The sequence below is a fragment of the Triticum aestivum genome, chromosome 5A (genome assembly GCF_018294505.1).
Source record: "Triticum aestivum cultivar Chinese Spring chromosome 5A, IWGSC CS RefSeq v2.1, whole genome shotgun sequence".
Classification (NCBI taxonomy): Eukaryota; Viridiplantae; Streptophyta; class Magnoliopsida; order Poales; family Poaceae; genus Triticum; species Triticum aestivum.
The window spans coordinates 710,559,658-710,577,880 of record NC_057806.1 but is presented as its reverse complement, the minus strand read 5'-3'; the positions used below and the strand labels follow the sequence as shown (position 1 = coordinate 710,577,880).

Below are 18,223 nucleotides of genomic sequence, written 5' to 3'. Positions count from 1 at the left end.
AAGAAAGATTATTTTGGGAATTCTATGGCGCCGCTGAGAGCATTGACCATCTTATTTTTACACGTTGGTTTGCTAAATTGTTGTGGAATGTGATCTGTGGGGCTCTGGGAAATCCCAAAACGCACTCGCGGTCGTAGTGGTCATAGACATAGGAGTAGATACATAGCCCGCGCATTTGCAGGCACCAAGCTAGGGAAGGGAAGGAGCAGCTCAGAAGGAAGAGCAACGCTGCTGGAGGTAGACGGCGCAGCCATCCCTAGGCATGATGGCCGGCGCGTACACCAGCTCGTCGCACCCCTCCGTCCGGTCCCGCTTGAAGTCGACGACGGAGACGAAGAGTGCCATGAAAAGCGCGAGGTGGTTGAGGGCGTAGCGCTGGCCCATGCACTGGTGCGCGCCAGCGCCGAAGGCCAGGAAGTTGCGCTTGCACACCACGTCCTCCCTGCGCTCCTCCGAGAAGAAGCGATCCAGGTCGAACTCGTCCGCCGCGGTGAACCCCTGGAACGACGACTCGTACACCGACGGGAAGACGATGGCGCCCTTTGGCACCGTGTACCACTCCGTCAGCTGGAACGGCTCCGCGGCAATGTGCGGCACCAGCGCCGCCAAGGACGGTACCGGACCACCTCGCGCGCGACCGCATGGGTGTACTTTGTTGGAAGTAAACCCAACGTCCAATCGGATTATACATGTACGTATCCGTGTTCAGCTAGTGCATGAGATAGTTACCTTGTAGGATTAGTATTCCATGCTGATTCGGTTTGTAACTAGGCAGCCTAGCTGTTATATATACTAGATGATCCGTTGCGCCCATAGCGCAAAGGCCGAGAGCAAGCCAACTATTGAAAGAGTGTGCATCAAAATATGTAGACACAAAAATAAACATATGGAAATAAGTACATATTGATGATAGATAGATGGTTGCTGATGATACATGTTTTCTAAGAAGCTTACAATGATCATTTACAATGTTATGAGCAAGGCATATAGATAGGCAGAACTACATTAGTCAGATGTATCGCTGGATGTTTAGAACGATTTCTTTGAGGGAAGTCTTCATAGCTACTGTTCTTCATGGCCTACATTGCTCAGAGTAGAAATTCCTTCGATATCATCGTCGAGGCACTAATAATACCTGTTTGTTTTCTGTATAACGGCTTCTGATTGTAAACCTATATCATTAAGACGATCAGCAACATATCTTATGTGTGACAAAATATGTTTCAGATTGTTGGCTTTTGGTGGGTATCTTGCTGTGAAGTATGTATCTATTATGCGGTAAAGTTCCTTCACTTCACTTAGACTACTTAAGAGCGTCATTTGCCGGTCGATCTTCAGCCTCTTTGAGTTTACTGTACACGTAGATGTATATTGATTTCCTTGGAAGTCGGTTGTCCAGTTGGTGCTTTGATGGATAGTGAATGGTTGCGTCAAGACCAACCGGCCTTGCCTTCTGTGATGGGTCACTGCGTTTGGAAGGCCAAGCTGCTACATCATAGCGTCCAGAAGGTCCTTTGTTGGGATCCTGACTTGGTCTTTTGTTGGGATCCTGACTTTTTCCATTGCGGCTGACTGATGACAGTGAAGAAGATATAGTGAGTTAGTGCAGTTGATGATTGTATATGTGTCTATCAAATTCGAGCAAGATACACAATGTTCATAGTAACTGAATGATATGTGTTGGCTTAGCTGTTTCTTTGAGAATAGCAGGGGCCTGAGCTTGCCTGAACTATAGAGTATACATGTTTTACTATTTGTCAGGCATCAAGAAAACAAGGGATTAACAGGTGTGGGTAAGTATGCACATTGTTAGTAGAAAACAAATTCCATTTACTCATTCTTGATGTTACAGCATTTATGAGATCAGGTTATTGAAGCAAATATAAGGTACAATCATTCTTTTGTTTAAACATAAGGTACAATTACTTAAATGTAAATATCAGGTTATGAAAACAGGGGATCAACATGTATTCATTTTCTCACTCTTGATGTTGTAGTATTTATGGGAAGCAAATATAGGGTACAACCATACTTTTTTAAAATATAAGGTACAACCATTATTTTCTTTAAATGTAAATATCAGGTTATGAAAACAGGGATCAACATGTATAGAGGACAGTAGGCACCGAATAAGTATATAACACTGGCAATAGAAAAAGGAAAACCCGGGTTTTCCAGATTTTACTCGATCAATGATAGGTACAGGAAAATAACTAATTTTAAATGTGAATTGTGACGGAAACAATCGCACCTGTTTTTAGCAAATACAAGAGTCAATTGGTCAAGCAAATACACCTAGTGGACAATAGGCAAGTTTAAACGGACTTGGCATTAGCTAAAGGCCTTATTATAGGGCGAAGTTCATATGAACAGAATTCATAAGCTCCAACTTAAAGAACAGAATCAAGTGATTGTTCTACAGCTCCACCTAAGATTTGAAGATTAGCATACCAATCGATCAAGAAAAGCACAGGTGAGTTGCAGTTATCCTCTTCGTGCTAATTTCCTACACCTTGCTTTCTCCTGCTCTTTCGTTTTGCTATGCAGATATTTTATTCGATCTCGGTGATTAGGCTCGAAAGCATGTATTTTTCACGGGAATTAAACTATGTGTGGTAAGCTCAACTAAATAGGTCCCAAGTTTTGCTTGTTTTGCTAATTTTGTAATGCACACAACTTGTTTGATGTTATGCCTACAAATTTTTAAAACAGAGTAGATCTTCCCAAACTTCGTCATGGAGATGACCTGTTTGATCATATGCCTACAAATAAAAAAATAGAGCAGATGGCATAACAAATTTTATACAACCCACACTAAACTATCCTTACAATACCTTCGCCACGCACTTATATTAATTTACTTTACTCCAACAATGACCAAGACAAAAAATATTAACCGAGCCAATACAAACAGAATCCTTTAATTTTCCTACTTAATTATCAGCAGATCAATAAGCAACCTATTAACTCTTTAATTCAGTTCTACTAAAGACCATCTAATGGAGGAATATAAGTATTGGCCCTTTGAGCTACATACAAGTATATACCTTTCCTAATGGTATACTAAATTATATTTTGACAGCTACTTGTATATATATTTACCTTTTTGCTCTTCTAATACATTTCTTTATACTATAGTCGATCAATTAAGCAACTGGCTGTCAACACAGAAATACATGATAGATGATATTTCTCCTTCACAAGGCTTTATAAGCAGAGTTGAACACAAGACCAGAGAACCTGCAGAGGGATTTACACACTATGTAATAGCATGCTGTGATGGATTGCTTGCAGACACACTATGTAATATTTAACTTAGTACACATATCATCAACACAATTTAGAGAATGGCGGTGCTCCTTTCATAATGTGGCTATCATTTGAGCCGGAGGAATAATGAAAGTGAAAAAAGAAGATAGTGTGTGAAGAGAACATCCTCGATAAAACCAACAAAGCAGCAGCAATTTATGTTATAAGTTTATGCACAGTTGTTTTCTATCTTGGTTTTGTTCAATGGAAGCCATGCGACACTTAAACCTATTCATGGTAGCGGTCATCGTCTCCTACTAAGGTGCCAGAAAATCAGGAAAGCCTAAAATATTGAAGGTTAAAACTTCTTTCATATTCCCGAAAAGTTAATCTAATGTCATTAGCATGCTTGATATATTCAGTTATGTTATGATTATCTTAAGACACAACATATTTTCCCACTGGCTTCGATGACACGCAACTTAGGAGCTATAAAACATTTGGGACAATTGCAAAAAAGATGCAATATTCAATCGAAGGAGAAATAATGTTACTACGAAATCATCAGTCTCGCTACATAAATTGGTTCCGAGATAAAAGAACATATCACATTCTATGGGCCACATATTATGTACAGATGGACATCTACATACAATATTGAGTAGAAAGAAATGTAGATGCAAGGAGAGGATATATATATGGTTCAGTATGCAACATCAAGATTCAGTACATAGCAGAACATATATAGGCGCGGTTCTTTAAGGGTGCGCCTGCATATTTTTTGTGGTCTTTGATTAGTGCAATGCTAACTAAAATAATAAAACATGCTGCTTTAGATAACGCGACGAAATATGAACCTTAGGACACCTAAAAAATGAGGTAGCATATCCTACTGTGAAGCATTTGACTATCGATGAAATGCTTTTGATTAGAATATGAACTTTTCAAATGCACCGCCTACTCTGATTTGCAATGTTCTAAACCTAAGAATATAAGGAATTATGCATGAAGTTTAATACTGACGATATAAAGAGAAAATGGACATGTGGGAGGTTACTGAATAACGAGTCAAGAATCAATATTTGCATGGAAGTATGGATTGAGAAATCTGAAACCTGAGCAAGAAGGTCCATGCTTTAACATGTAAAATAAAGAAGAAGAGAACATCTCGACAAATACAACTTGTCCTTCCGCTGCTTATCCTCTGATTTATGCATATGCATCCAGTTATATAATCAACCTGTACCAAAGTAAAATCATATGCTTGAGATAACTTGGCAGAGTATAAACAGAGAAGAATTCAAATGTACAACATAGGTCTCTCTCATGAAAGATGGGTGCTTGCATCCAAATCTTCCTCGCGACTTATTTATGCCACCACAAAATTCTTTCAAGAAAACATGAGGCTGTTATGATTTAAACTGATTTAGACTCTCATGTGCGCTTCAGCCATTTTACCAATACTATTTTAAAAGCAAGAGATATTAAAATCATATGCTTGAGATAAGTTGGCAGAGTATAAACAGAGAAGAATTCAAATGTACACATAGGTCTCTCACATGAAAGATGGGTGCTTGCATCCAAATCTTCCTCACGACTTATTTATGCAACCACAAAATTCTTTCAAGAAAACATGAGGCTGTTATGATTTAAACTGATTTAGACTCTCATGTGCGCTTTAGCCATTTACTAATACTATTTTAAAAGCAAGAGATATTTTTAAACGACACTAACAGTGCAAGCTTAGATAATGCACCACAATAGATTCCAAATCAATTAATTGGCTTCTTGGACAATTATATCAATCTAAATCAATGAACCAACCTACAGGAGAGTTTTAGGCATGCAATGTCACTACCAAATTTGAATTTACTACGGGCACCAATGAAGAGGGGCCAGCATGTTTCTATGTATTGGTGATTACTAAAGTTTCAGAACTGCATCAAGATTGTGCAAAGTTTATTATAGTGTTGTACGCCTAGCTAGCTCTGTATCCATCCACCTGTCATATCTCGGTATGGGTCTCATCTCCCTGCAAAGTAACCTTAATCTTTCAAAGATGAGACCTTGGCTTTGTTGGTGGTAAGCATAGTGGTGGCATGCTACAGATTCTCAGTCCCCCGGTAGCTGCCATGCTGCAGAACACCATTAAAAAGGAAGTTAATGAATCCTCCCTGACGAACAATGTGTGTAATGAACGATTAAAAGAAGAAAGCAGTTTGAGGCAGGCTCTCCAATTTTTTTGTATGGTTTATGGAACACACACCATAGTCTGAATGCACTAACAAAGTAACAGAAAGGGGACCATGGTCTGAACATTATACAATTGAAAATTTTCAGCACACCCTCTACGTACAGGAGTCTAGGCAGCAAACAAGCAGAAAAAATCCACAGTAGTTTCAGTTTGGTTTCCCACAGGTTCTATGTAGGGAGCAGGCTGCAGCTTTAGCACTAAATATAATAGTGTCAACCAAAGTAATAGAAAGGGAACCATGGTCTGAATGCTACAAAATCATAAATACAAGCAAGGAAAAGGAAGGTACCTTTCACATGGCCAACAGCCAACGGCTCAGGAAGGAGAGTGAACTCAATCATTCCTAGAAGAAGAAAATTTTGAACGCCCTTACACTGCAATAACCAAGAAAATTATAATCAAGCTAGAGACTACTTACATCTGTCTATCCACTATGCATCTTCAACACGACAATCACCTACGCATCCCTGTCCCCTTTGATAACAGAGGAAGTAATCAAATGTCTATATGTTCCTTAACTAAATTTATCAACCTCTAGGTCACCGCAGATCGTCTTGCTGCTGAGAGTCATAAGGAGTCATTCACATGGTTGCAATCACCACCTTGCAAGCTAAGCATGATAAATTGTTCTGCTGCCAGCTTATAAACAGGAACACTTGGTGAATAGACTACTAAAGAAGGCCACATGTAAAGGAAGAGAAAGCTGGTAATAAAGGATCAATTGCAGTAACTTATGCTGACCACTAACTTTCTCGCTCGGACGATGCGAATATAGTAGTAAGAGAGAACTGGGTAACTTGTCTTCAGATTAACAGAGTAGGATGGGGTTATTACGATGGGGTTATACTCTGAAGAAATATTTACCATGTTTTTACAGAGATGCAGAGGGAGAAGGCCTGAATCTGATTGTGTGGAAGAGGCCGGAGAGGAAGACGACCCTGCGGTCTGCGCCTGCCGTGAAGAGGCCATTGCTGTTGTTCACGGCGCCGCCGAAGTGGTTATCGAGGGCAGAGAGGATGGGAATCTTCGCGTCCACGGCGTGGGGGTGCAGCGGCGGCCACCTCGTCATCTCCACGAAAGCTTCATGTCCTCGTCTGTCTCTTGAGTGTGGTGGCGCCCGTGCCTCTCCTGCTGAGAGTTGAGGAGCGGCGAAAGCCTCGGTTAGGAGAAGCTATGGCAAGAGCACAACGGGGCAAGATAAATGGGGAAGGAGAAGGTGGACGTACCTCTGCAAGGAGCGAAGCAGAGGGGCTTGAGTAGCAGGCTGCGCCTTTCCTGACGAAGAAAGAACGACGGGAGAGCGACACATCGGTCGCCTACTGGCGCTCCTCGAACGAGCCTCAACCAACCCATTGCTTCTTGTCCTCGGCGCCTATCTCCCCTACTCCTTGCAACGGTGGTGGCATGGGAGAAAGAGAGGAGGACGAGGAGGAGGAGAGGTGGCGGCGCAAAGATCTGCGCCCGATCAAGAATCACAGCGAATATAAGTGGGATTAGGGATATATTCCACAGGTCGAAAGACTCATAATACGTGGAGCATCATTCAGACATAAAGAGAATGACACCCGAATAGTACATTAGGGCACAAGAACAGTAGAAAATACATAACGCAATGTGTTTATACAAATGGCCAGCAACAATCGGAATTTTGAATCTGTTTGGCACATCATACTTCTCAATTGCACACTATCAGTGCAGAGAAACCTGGCAGGGCCACAAACATTCACTGTAGGAAGCAGCTCATCAACAAATGACTCTTGACATTAACATGCCATGGAGCTCATCAGAAATGGCTCTTGACATTAACATGCCATGGCAGTAAGTACTAAGTGCCTAAATATGCAATGCAACACTAACGATACAGCAGCAGCTCCCAGTACGATCTCTATAGCATAAATAATGACGGCCAGCAGCGTTGCTAATTATGGCCAGCCATCTTGCTGGAAGCATGAGATTCCCAGCGCGGTTAAAACAAAAAACTGTATGCGACTATTCAGGATGGAATAGTGCTTTTAAGCACCATATCAAGAACCAGAGCCATGGCAAAAAATTCTGGTGATTTCATATGTAAATAAACCGGAAAAAGTAGCAAGATGACTCAGACTGACAAACAAATCTCTTGACAGTGCTGTTTGGCAAGTGCTGCAGAGATGGATAAAACTCAATCACAGTCTCTATACCAATGTCTCCTGTAGGCTGGGTGTAGTACACAGCTTTTGGGAGCTATAGTGTGTTTCAGCATAGCATCCAAAATAATCCTTGGTGGAATGTGTACAGGATCCATTAGGAAATCGTATGATGATTTTGTAAGTCTTAGATTATCGCTCATAAAAAAGGCCATACAAGGTTTATATTGCCATTGATCAGTATTATGCATATGTAGTATGGTCAAAGAAGATAGATATGAACAATTTATAATACTGGTGTTAGCTACCATGTCAGACTAAAACTAAAACAACTTGTGGAGTAATCATAGATAGCAGGAAAGGGTATGTTGGTTGCATTTACTTATTCAGTTTTAGTACAGGTGCTGTTCAAGAATGGTAGAACCATTTCCTGCCAAAGCTCACTGTACTAAAGGCTTATCCAATGCCATAACAGAGCTGATCAAAGAGGCACTAATGCACAGGGGTGTCGCAAAGTACATTATGCTTTTCCATGTCGCAATCTGGCAGTGTAAAACTGCAGGTTCCATGGCTCAAAAAAAGCTAAGTAATTTGATTATAAATAAACCTATGTTTATTACTTTTTGCCCATGTAGTTAAAAATGGAAACCACGTGAAGCAACAAACAGGTAAGCATAGAGGGTATCTTGACATACTTTCAGTTAAGCAACATATTTTCATTCTAAGGCGCCAAGGGTAAAGAGCACTTCCTGCAGAATATTCATGAAAAGAATACACTAATTTAAAAAAGAGCATGAGAAGAGATATATAAACACTGAGATTAAAATTGCCCATCTAGTTAAAAATGGAAACCACATGAAGCAAATAACCAATAAGCATAAAGGGTATCTTGACATACTTTCAGTTAATCGGTGGATTTTTTATCTGAAGCCACCAAGGGCAAAGAGCACTACAGAATGGAGCTCCCTTCATAGTATTCATGAAAATGTCACACTAATTTATGCAATTTGATAAAAGTACAATATTGTACTGTGGATTCAATTTGTAATTTAGCAAAAAATTGGTAAGTGGTCACTGATAAGCTAACTGCATCCCATATTTTTTTAGCAACTTGTTCTCTATGGACTGCATTGATAACCATCCAGGAGAGAAAAGAACACGTCACTAATGCAAACATGTATGTTAGTTATCTTTTTCTTACCGGAAAGTGTGAGGGCTTAGACTGCATCCTTTCTTTCCTCCTTGATTAACACAATATTGGCAGATCAATAGACAATAGACACGAAGATATGGACCGGTGGACTGTTCCTGGAAGTACAGAACAAAACTTCTCTGAACAAATGCAGCAGCACAAAACATTCAGTCGCAGGTTACCATGGGAAGAGAGTAAACAGTGAAGAAACGGCTCACCTGTGTCGAGCGTCTCCTCCACGAACTGGCGCCCATCCTCGACCTCTCCTCTTCTGCACACGGCCACCAGGATGCGGGCTTGACCAGGGTGGGCCTCCTCTGCTGCAGCCGCCGCTCCTGCTCTCCTGGTGGCGACCTACGCCCGATCTGGAATCACGGCGCGCGGCGCCGGATGCCGGCGACTTGCGCCAGATCCGACTGGATCGAGAACGTGGCAGCGCCCACCCTGCTGCACCTCGAGCGTCGGGGAAGAGGCCCAGGAGAGAAAGCGGCGGTGCAAGAGGCCGTGAGGCGGCGGAGGGGAGAACCGGATCCGGGGCGGCGCGGGTCGAGGGAGCGCCGGAGGGGGTCCCTGGCGGCGGGGTTTGGCGAGCTCGGCGTCCATGGCGTTCTCTTGTACAAGGCAGAGAGAAGGGAGGCAGAGGTGAGGTAGGGGATAAGGAAGGAAAACCAGGAAGGAAGGGGGCGCGACGGGCCGACCTTGCTGCTCGGTCTGGTCGGAGGCCCGACGGGGAGCAACTCCGGTTGCGTCGCGAGTGTCGTCGGCTGCTTGCTGCGGCCGTCCATGGCGGCTCTTGCGGGAACAGAGACACAAAGAGGGATAAGCAGCAAAGAGAGACAACGGCAGGAGGAGGGAAGGAGAATGGAGAGAGATGGCTAGGCGCGAGGAGAGGTCAGCGAGGTCGGCGGTCGTGAGGACGGGTGCAGGGAAGGAGGAGCTCGGAGCAGGATTGAGGAGCAGGGGAGGCCGGACAGCGCGGAGGGGGAAAAGCGGCGTGGGGCTCGAGGACGGTAAAGGATTGGTCATGGCTCTTCACGCCGCTCATTTGTCCAGCCCATCTACCTAATACACCGAAGGCACATTGATACGATGTATCATTATAAGAAGGATTGCGCGGAAGAAGGTAAGACGAAGGTCAACTATATTCGCACCGATGATCAGCTGGCGGACATCCTAACTAAAGCTTTGGATCGAGAGAAGATTCTGGAGATGCAAAGAAGAATCGGCGTCCGAGCTGTGACATGACGACGTCGTGTTTAGGGGGGTGATTGTTGGAAGTAAACCCAACGTCCAATCGGATTATACATGTACGTATCCGTGTTCAGCTAGTGCATGAGATAGTTACCTTGTAGGATTAGTATTCCATGCTGATTCGGTTTGTAACTAGGCAGCCTAGCTGTTATATATATGTGCATGTACCCCTGTACCCTTGTATCCTGAGTTGATCAATAAAGTAATAAGGCTCGATACGAGCCTTTGGCAATACGCCGAGTCTCTTGTGCGTGCGTTGAGTATTCAGCCCAAAGGCTGTTGCGTACGTACGTGTTTAGGCGTGAAGCAAAATCAATCAGCTTGGACAGCTAGCTTTGCACTGCGGTGCATCAGCTAGTAGAAGCTTTCTGTGGTGCGCTGCATCTCGACGTAAAGAGACTTCGTCGCGATTGCATCGGCAGGAGCAGTTCAGTAGCTAGCGTTGGTTCGTCATCGTCGTTCATCGTCGGTCGTCGTCGTCGCCGGAAAGTACTCGGCATCGGGACAGAGCCAACAATTGGTATCAGAGCAAGGTTGATCTTCTAGTAACGGGAGATCATGTCGGACGACGAGAAGGACAAGACCAAGCAGCTGGTGGAGTACTCCGGTGCAGCTAAAGTAATTGCTGCTCCGGCGAGTTCGTCGTATCCACGGTTTGATCGCGAGAACTTCGGGGTCTGGAAGGCCCTCATGGAGTGTGGTCTCCGCGCCAACGAGCTATGGGACGCGGTGGATCCCGGAGGCGACGCGTTCAAGAAGGAGGGAGCCAAGCACCGGAAGGATCGGCAGGCGGCGTCAGCGATTTACTCGGTGATGCCGATGGATGTCCTCCAACACCTAATCACCAAAGCAACGGCGAAGGAGGTGTGGGATACGCTGAAGCTCATGTTCGAGGGACACACCCGTGTCAAGCAAGCCAATCTCCAAACTCTCCTAAGGAACTACGAGACTTTGGTCATGGGCGACGATGAGTCCGTGGACGCGTTCGCTTCACGGGTGGCTACTCTCGTCAATCGGATTCGCGCGCTTGGAGAGAACCTCACGGAGGCCTCGGTTGTCCGGCGGTTCTTGCGCGCGGCCCCTCCCCGGTACCTGCAAATTGTCACGGCGATCGAGCAGTGCGTCGATCTCGCGACTCTCTCCATCGACGATCTTGTCGGACGGTACAAGGCTCACGATGAGCGTATGCGGTACAGTCTTGGGGACGGGAAGAACGACGAGCTTGTGATGCTCACAAAGGCGCAGTGGATCGCCCTGGAAAAGCGAGGCAGATCCATAAGCAGTAGCAAGAAGAAGGGGAAGCAGCGTTCGACGAGAAAGAACTTCGCTGACTCGGACGACGACTCAGATGATGAGGCTGCACCTGCACCACCGAGGAGGAAGTTTGACATCAGAAAAGTGAGGTGTTATAACTGTGGCCTCCTTGGTCACTTCAAGGCTGACTGCGAGGAAGCACCGAAGCAGAAGGCGCTCATAGCCCAGCAAGGTGACGACGGTGACATGATGTTGATGACTGAACTCGTGGATGAGGAGGATCCAGTTCTTCGAGCGCCGACTAAAGAAATTGTCGCGCTCGTGGAAGAAAAAATTTGCCATCATGATCGTGGTTCGGAAACTCATGTCGACGCTACGGACATGGGGGGTGGTTCCGAAGATTACGTCGATGTTACGGGCATAAGTGCTAACTTCGCTGGAGCGGACGCAGCTATTGCCGCGTGTACTCGACCATGGAGAAGCAGTCTTCGTGCGATGCATCCAGAGAAAATAAAGGCGTACGTGACGCCGGAAGTCCACGAAGAAACAACAGACACAAGTGCTACGACCGTTGTTGGTGTTGATGCAAAGCTGGACAAATATACAGTGAACACTGACGCATCGGAAGAGGCTGGTGCATCATCGACCTGTGCGGCTAGCTTGAGACACGCTGGAGAGTGTTCTGAAAATAGGACCAGCTCGATGGTATCCGGTGGTCAGTACGCAGTAACGACGGCATGCAGCCCATCACGCAGCAGACGTGAAAGCCATGAAGCAAGTGGGCCTGGTGGTTCACGTGGTGGTGAGCTAGGCTCTTCACCAGGAGGTTTTCAACCAGGCATTAGCAGCATGCCATATGGGTTAAAGCGTGCTGCACGAGGCGTTGCACCTGAGGAGCAGGTCAGCAGTCCATGCAGACCAGATGGCTCGCACGGAGGCGTACTGGGAGGGACCCCGGCTGCGTTAGTATTGCTTGAACCGGTGTCAAGCATGCAACCGAAGCAAGCTCTTCGGACAATAGGCCCGGTAAAAGTGAAAAGGAGTGGACAGCGGTGTCTAGCAAGCGCCAAGGAACCGGCGGATTTTAAGGATGCGAACACAAAGGAGTGTTGGCGTCAGGTTATGGAAGAGGAGCTGAGGTCGATCCACGACAACAATATATGGGAGCTTGTGGATCTTCCCGACAATGAAAAAATCATGGATCTCAAGTGGGAATTTATGATTAAGAAAGATGCCGATGGGTCCGTGAAGCACAAAGTGAGGCTAGTAGCCAAAGAGTACGTGCAAGAGGAAGGTGCGGACTTCGAAGAAGTGTTCGTTCCCGTTGCAAAGGTGAAATCGGTGGAATTACTCATCGCTCTCGCGGTTCAGGAATCATGGAAGATACATCACATGGATGTAAAACCCGCTTTTTTGAATGGCGAGTTAGAAGGAGATGTGTATGTGAATCAGCCACCGGGATTCATCAAAGAGGGAGAGGAACACAAGGTACTGAAGCTACACAAAGTCTTGTACGGGCTACGACAAGGCTCTCGGACGTGGAACATCAAACTTGATCAGACATTAATTTCTCTTGGATTTGAGAAAGCCCCACTAGAGCATGCGATGTACAAGAGAGGTGAAGGAAGGGATCGTCTACTAGTTGGCATCTACGTCGACGATCTGTTGATAACTGGAGCAGATGAAGAGGTGATTGCAAAGTTCAAGCTACAGATGAAGGAGCTTTTCAAGATGGATGATCTAGGCCTTTTGAGTTGCAACCTCGGGACAGAGGTACATCAAAAGCCGGAGGGGATCACACTATGCCAGGAGGCATATGCAAGGAAGGTACTTGAAGGCCGTGGCATGAAACATTACAATCACATTGTCGCTTCAATGAAACCTCGTCTTGAGCTGAGCAAGAAGGAGATGGTGAAACTACTCAGGTATAGTGGTAGTGACAAGGAAAGGATTGTTGATGATCGTAAGAGTACCTCGGACGTGGCATATTTCCTTGGTGGAAGCATAGTAAGCTGGCTATCACGAAGACAGAAAGTGGTGACATCGACTTCAAGCGAAGCAGAGTGTCAAGGTGTGTGGCAAAGGAGGCTACACGGTGATCTCATGGATCGAGATCCAGAACAAGTGGTGCTCGACGTTGACAGTGAGTTTATAGCTTTTCTACCCGAGAATCCAGTGCGGCATGATAGGAGCAGGCACATTGATACGATGTATCATTATAAGAAGGATTGCGCGGAAGAAGGTAAGACGAAGGTCAACTATATTCGCACCGATGATCAGCTGGCGGACATCCTGACTAAAGCTTTGGATCGAGAGAAGATTCTGGAGATGCAAAGAAGAATCGGCGTCCGAGCTGTGACATGACGACGTCGTGTTTAGGGGGGTGATTGTTGGAAGTAAACCCAACGTCCAATCGGATTATACATGTACGTATCCGTGTTCAGCTAGTGCATGAGATAGTTACCTTGTAGGATTAGTATTCCATGCTGATTCGGTTTGTAACTAGGCAGCCTAGCTGTTATATATATGTGCATGTACCCCTGTACCCTTGTATCCTGAGTTGATCAATAAAGTAATAAGGCTCGATACGAGCCTTTGGCAATACGCCGAGTCTCTTGTGCGTGCGTTGAGTATTCAGCCCAAAGGCTGTTGCGTACGTACGTGTTTAGGCGTGAAGCAAAATCAATCAGCTTGGACAGCTAGCTTTGCACTGCGGTGCATCAGCTAGTAGAAGCTTTCTGTGGTGCGCTGCATCTCGACGTAAAGAGACTTCGTCGCGATTGCATCGGCAGGAGCAGTTCAGTAGCTAGCGTTGGTTCGTCATCGTCGTTCATCGTCGGTCGTCGTCGTCGCCGGAAAGTACTCGGCATCGGGACAGGGCCAACATACTTCATTTGCTGGATCATCTCGCCGGTGATGGGCTCCCCAGACTCCGGCGACCAGATCGCGGACACCTCGGCGCGCACGCGGGCGAGGACGTCTGGGTGGGACGCGAGGGCGGAGACAGCCCAGCAGAGCGAAGAGGTGGACGCGTCCTGGGCGGCGAAGAGGAAGTCGAACAGAAAGCCCCCAAGCTCGACGTCATCGGTGTGCATGGGAGGCGTCGCGTCCGCGTCCATCTCTTTCACCAGTGCCTGCATCCAGTAGTCAGCGAGGCACTCCGGCTCGCCGCCGGCGCGCATCCGTGCCTTGCTCTGCCGTACGCACTGCCCGAGCGTGCGCACCAGGCGCGCCACGGCCAGCTTCGCCCGTCTGAAGGCGAACCCGGGCAGGTCCACGGGCATTGCCAGGAGACCCGCGTTGAAGAGAGCGTAGCCCTTGTCGAATCTCTGCCTCGCCTCCTCGGTGAGGTACGGCCCTACGAAGACCGTCTGTGAGGTCTCAAGGTTTATGTTGCGGCAGGTTACCTGTATGGGTATGGGCGTCGGCGTCGCGGCTGAGCTCCGGTTCCGGTCTAGCAACCTCCGGATGTGGGCGAGGATGATGCGCTGCTGGACGGCGGCGTAGGTTGAAAGAGTGCGCGGCGTGAAGTTGGGCGCCATCCTACAGCGCAGGTCCTTGTGCTCGTCGCCGAACAGGTAGAAGATACCAAAGAGCTTCTTGCCGAAAGGGTGGCCGACGAACTGGAAGGCGTCGGGGCGGACGTTGGCCAAGACGCGGTGGGATAGCTCCGAGTCGCGGATGAAGACGATGAACTGGCCGACCACCAAGTCAGCCGCGGTGCCGGACTTGTTTGCCCGGGCCACCTGTGTGTCCCAGAACCCGGCCGGGTCTCGTATCATGGGCACACTACCAGAAAAACCGGGTTTGCCGACGGCCAAATCGCCGTCGGCATCGCCGCACCTATGCCGACGGCCAAGGATGGGCCGTAGGCGTAGAAAAGCCGTCGGCATACATAAATCTATGCTGACGGGGCCGTCGGCATAGACAAGGCCGTCGGGACCGCCCGAGATAAGCCTACGGGCACTAGTAGAAAAAGGGTCAAACATGAAGCACATTAGTGCCGGTTTGAATTAGAGCCGGCACTAATGTGTACATTAGTGCCGGTTCGTGGCGGCGATCAATAGTACCGGTTCATGGCGAACCTTTAGTACCGGTTCATGCCACGAACCGGTACTAAAGAGGCTGTGTCAGCCTGCGGTCAGGCTATGGCCCCACCATCACCATTTAGTGCCGGTTCGTACCACGAACCGGTACTAATGAGGTTATAGCAAGCTGTTTTTAGTCCCACCTCGCCAAGAGAGAGGCAGTATGAGCGGTTTATAAGCCGTGAGTGCATAGACAATGACGAAGAGTTGCAATGCTCACCTACATGTTGATTTGCTTCAAGCCTTGCGGAATAGCATAGATTGCACTGAGCTATGTGCAGTGTAGTCTACACTATTCCGAATGGCTTGAAGCAAATTAACCAGCATTGCACCTCTTTTTTATTTTTAATAACTTATTTAAACTCCGGACTTTTTTTGTGTTCAGTATGCAGCATTTAAAGCGACGTCATCAATTTCCAACATGTTCTGACATCATTTGTTGTTTTTCGGTCATTTACCTAATTGTTTAGAGAGCTAAATGACCGTGAAATTAAAAATCACTACAAAATGAATCCTGAAAATGTTGAAACTTGGCATGGTATCATCATATCACCCGCATAGCATGCGCGAAAGAGTAGAGAGGGTCACGACAAAAACTGGACGCACTTCGTGTACAAACTGGACAAACTCTTTCCGAGTATCAGGGTTTCGGAGTCCGGAGTGGGTACTAATGTGCAACTCTTTGCTTGGTTTTGTTAGGGTGGTCCCTAGGAAGTCCCAAAACAATGGCATGAACCACCTCTACACAAGATTCCCTCATGTTCGTCGGTTATGGTACTTTCAGCCTATAAGTACTTAGACTCAGAGTGAGGAATCGATGCCGGTGAAGACCCTACACAAGGAGTGAGTGAATATTTGGCATGTACCATCCTAAGAGCACTTTTAAACACATGGTATGCCAACTCCTAGCTTTTCGTGCCATCCCGATGCTCCGGAGCCCCTCTATGGCGAAACCCTAGCCCCTCTACAACTCTCACCGAAGCCCAGAGTGGGTACTAATGTGCATCCCACCAATCAGGAAGAATCACACGGATTGTGTGTTTCTTTCTAGCTCTTGCGAGTCGTTGGATCAAGGGTGTGTTTCTTCCTAGCTCATGTGAGTCGTTGGATCGAAACTACCATAATCACTTTGTGAGCCAGACGACCCTATATATAGCCCACCTCTCGCCTTCCCTGCATAAGTCTTTCAGTTCATCGACTACATACATCTACTAGTTCATCGACTGCATACATCTACCAATTCATCGACTGAATACAAATCATTCGGATTCGCCATCATACGTCCAACCCTGCATTTGATATGCATATATATGCATCACGAGCCACGGTTGGGCTGTATGATGGCGATACCAATTGGTTTGTTCTAGATCCGACATAAAAGGTTTGATACAACTTCTTTTTTGTGACATAAGAGCTATCTCTCCTCCTACCTATTTTAGTTACACAACTACCTATTTGTGCCAAATTTTCACTTTTGCTGTTGCTCTTGCATCATAAGCATCCATGTTAACTGGACTTACAAGTAATGCAATTTAACCAAACTATCTTGTGATCTTCGCCAAGAGAGAGGCAGTATGAGCGGTTTATAAGCCGTGAGTATACAGCATTTAAAGCGACGTCATCAATTTCCAACATGTTCTGACATTATTTGTTGTTTTTCGGTCATTTACCTAATTGTTTAGAGAGCTAAATGACCGTGAAATTGAAAATCACTATAAAATGAATCCTGAAAATGTTGAAACTTGGCATGGTATCATCATATCACCCGCATAGCATGCGCGAAATAGTAGAGAAGGTCACGGCAAAAACTGGACGCACTTCGTGTACAAACTGGACATACTCTTTCCGAGTATCAGGGTTTCGGACGAGAACTCATCTGTTACATGGCCACTTCAATGTTTTTTAAACTTATTTGAACTCCGGACTTCTTTTGTGTTCAGTATCCAGCATTTAAAGTGATGTCATCAATTTCCAACATGTTCTGACATCATTTGTTGTTTTTCGGTCATTTACCTAATTGTTCAGTATGCAGCATTCAATTTCCAGAAGAAAATAAATAGAAGAAAATAAATAATGCAGAAAATAAAAAACTATACAAAAAATTACTCAAAAATAAATAGAAGAAAATAAATAATGCAAAAAAGAAAAAACTATATAAAAAACTACTCAAAAATAAATAGAAAAAAATAAGTAATGCAGAAAAGAAAAAACTATATAAAAAATTTGTTGGCGCGCTGCCCAGTGGGCCTGCCAGACCTAGGGTGTGCAGCAAATGTAGGCCCAGAAGGGCCAGCAGACTCACAGGGCAGCGCGCCCTAATTAATTAGGCCCAGAAGCCTGCTATATAGAGGAGTTCGAAGAGGTAGCCGCGGCTGGGTTTATAAACCAGTGCGGCTGCCCTTCGCCGGGCGAGGTGGGACTAAACTTTGGGGTGGTAGCGCAAGGCCTTTAGTACCGGTTGGTGGCTCCAACCGGTACTAAATACCACCCTTTAGTACCGGTTGGAACCACCAACCGGTACTAAAGGCCTGCTCTTCCTGCCTCTTTGCCTGGCCAAAGTAGGCATTTAGTACCGGTTGGAACCACCAACCGGTACTAAAGGCCTGCTCTTCCTGCCTCTTTGCCTGGCCAAAGTAGGCATTTAGTACCGGTTGGTGGCTCCAACCGGTACTAAAGGCTCACCCTATATATACAGCACTTACGAAATTTCAGTTACATCTCCCCACTTCTTTCGTCAACCTCTCGCGCGCCGCTCCCATCGTCGCCGCCCGTCGCCCGTCGTCGTCGTCATCGTCCCCGCCGCCGCCCC

The 18,223-nt window shown here is 46.2% G+C and overlaps 1 long non-coding RNA gene and 1 pseudogene across 8 annotated transcripts; both read right to left on the bottom strand.

Annotated features, from left to right (window-relative positions):
* Positions 1 to 210: 210 nt before the first annotated feature.
* The window catches only part of LOC123106198 (cytochrome P450 710A1-like), a 35,699-nt pseudogene continuing 17,686 nt past the window's right edge, over positions 211 to 18,223 (bottom strand).
* LOC123106199 (uncharacterized) lies at positions 886 to 9,852 on the bottom strand. 8 transcript variants are annotated; one of them, XR_006451235.1, is made up of 11 exons: positions 9,040 to 9,852; positions 8,831 to 8,937; positions 8,325 to 8,378; positions 6,730 to 6,958; positions 6,368 to 6,634; positions 5,961 to 6,142; positions 5,793 to 5,877; positions 5,252 to 5,384; positions 4,365 to 4,489; positions 3,103 to 3,240; positions 886 to 1,572 (listed from the first exon to the last, which is right to left on the bottom strand). It is a non-coding gene; the product is annotated as an uncharacterized lncRNA (long non-coding RNA). The 8 variants fall into 8 exon arrangements; XR_006451234.1 differs by having other exon boundaries at positions 6,036 to 6,142; positions 9,040 to 9,851; XR_006451237.1 differs by lacking the exon at positions 5,961 to 6,142 and adding an exon at positions 2,252 to 2,295 and having other exon boundaries at positions 9,040 to 9,849.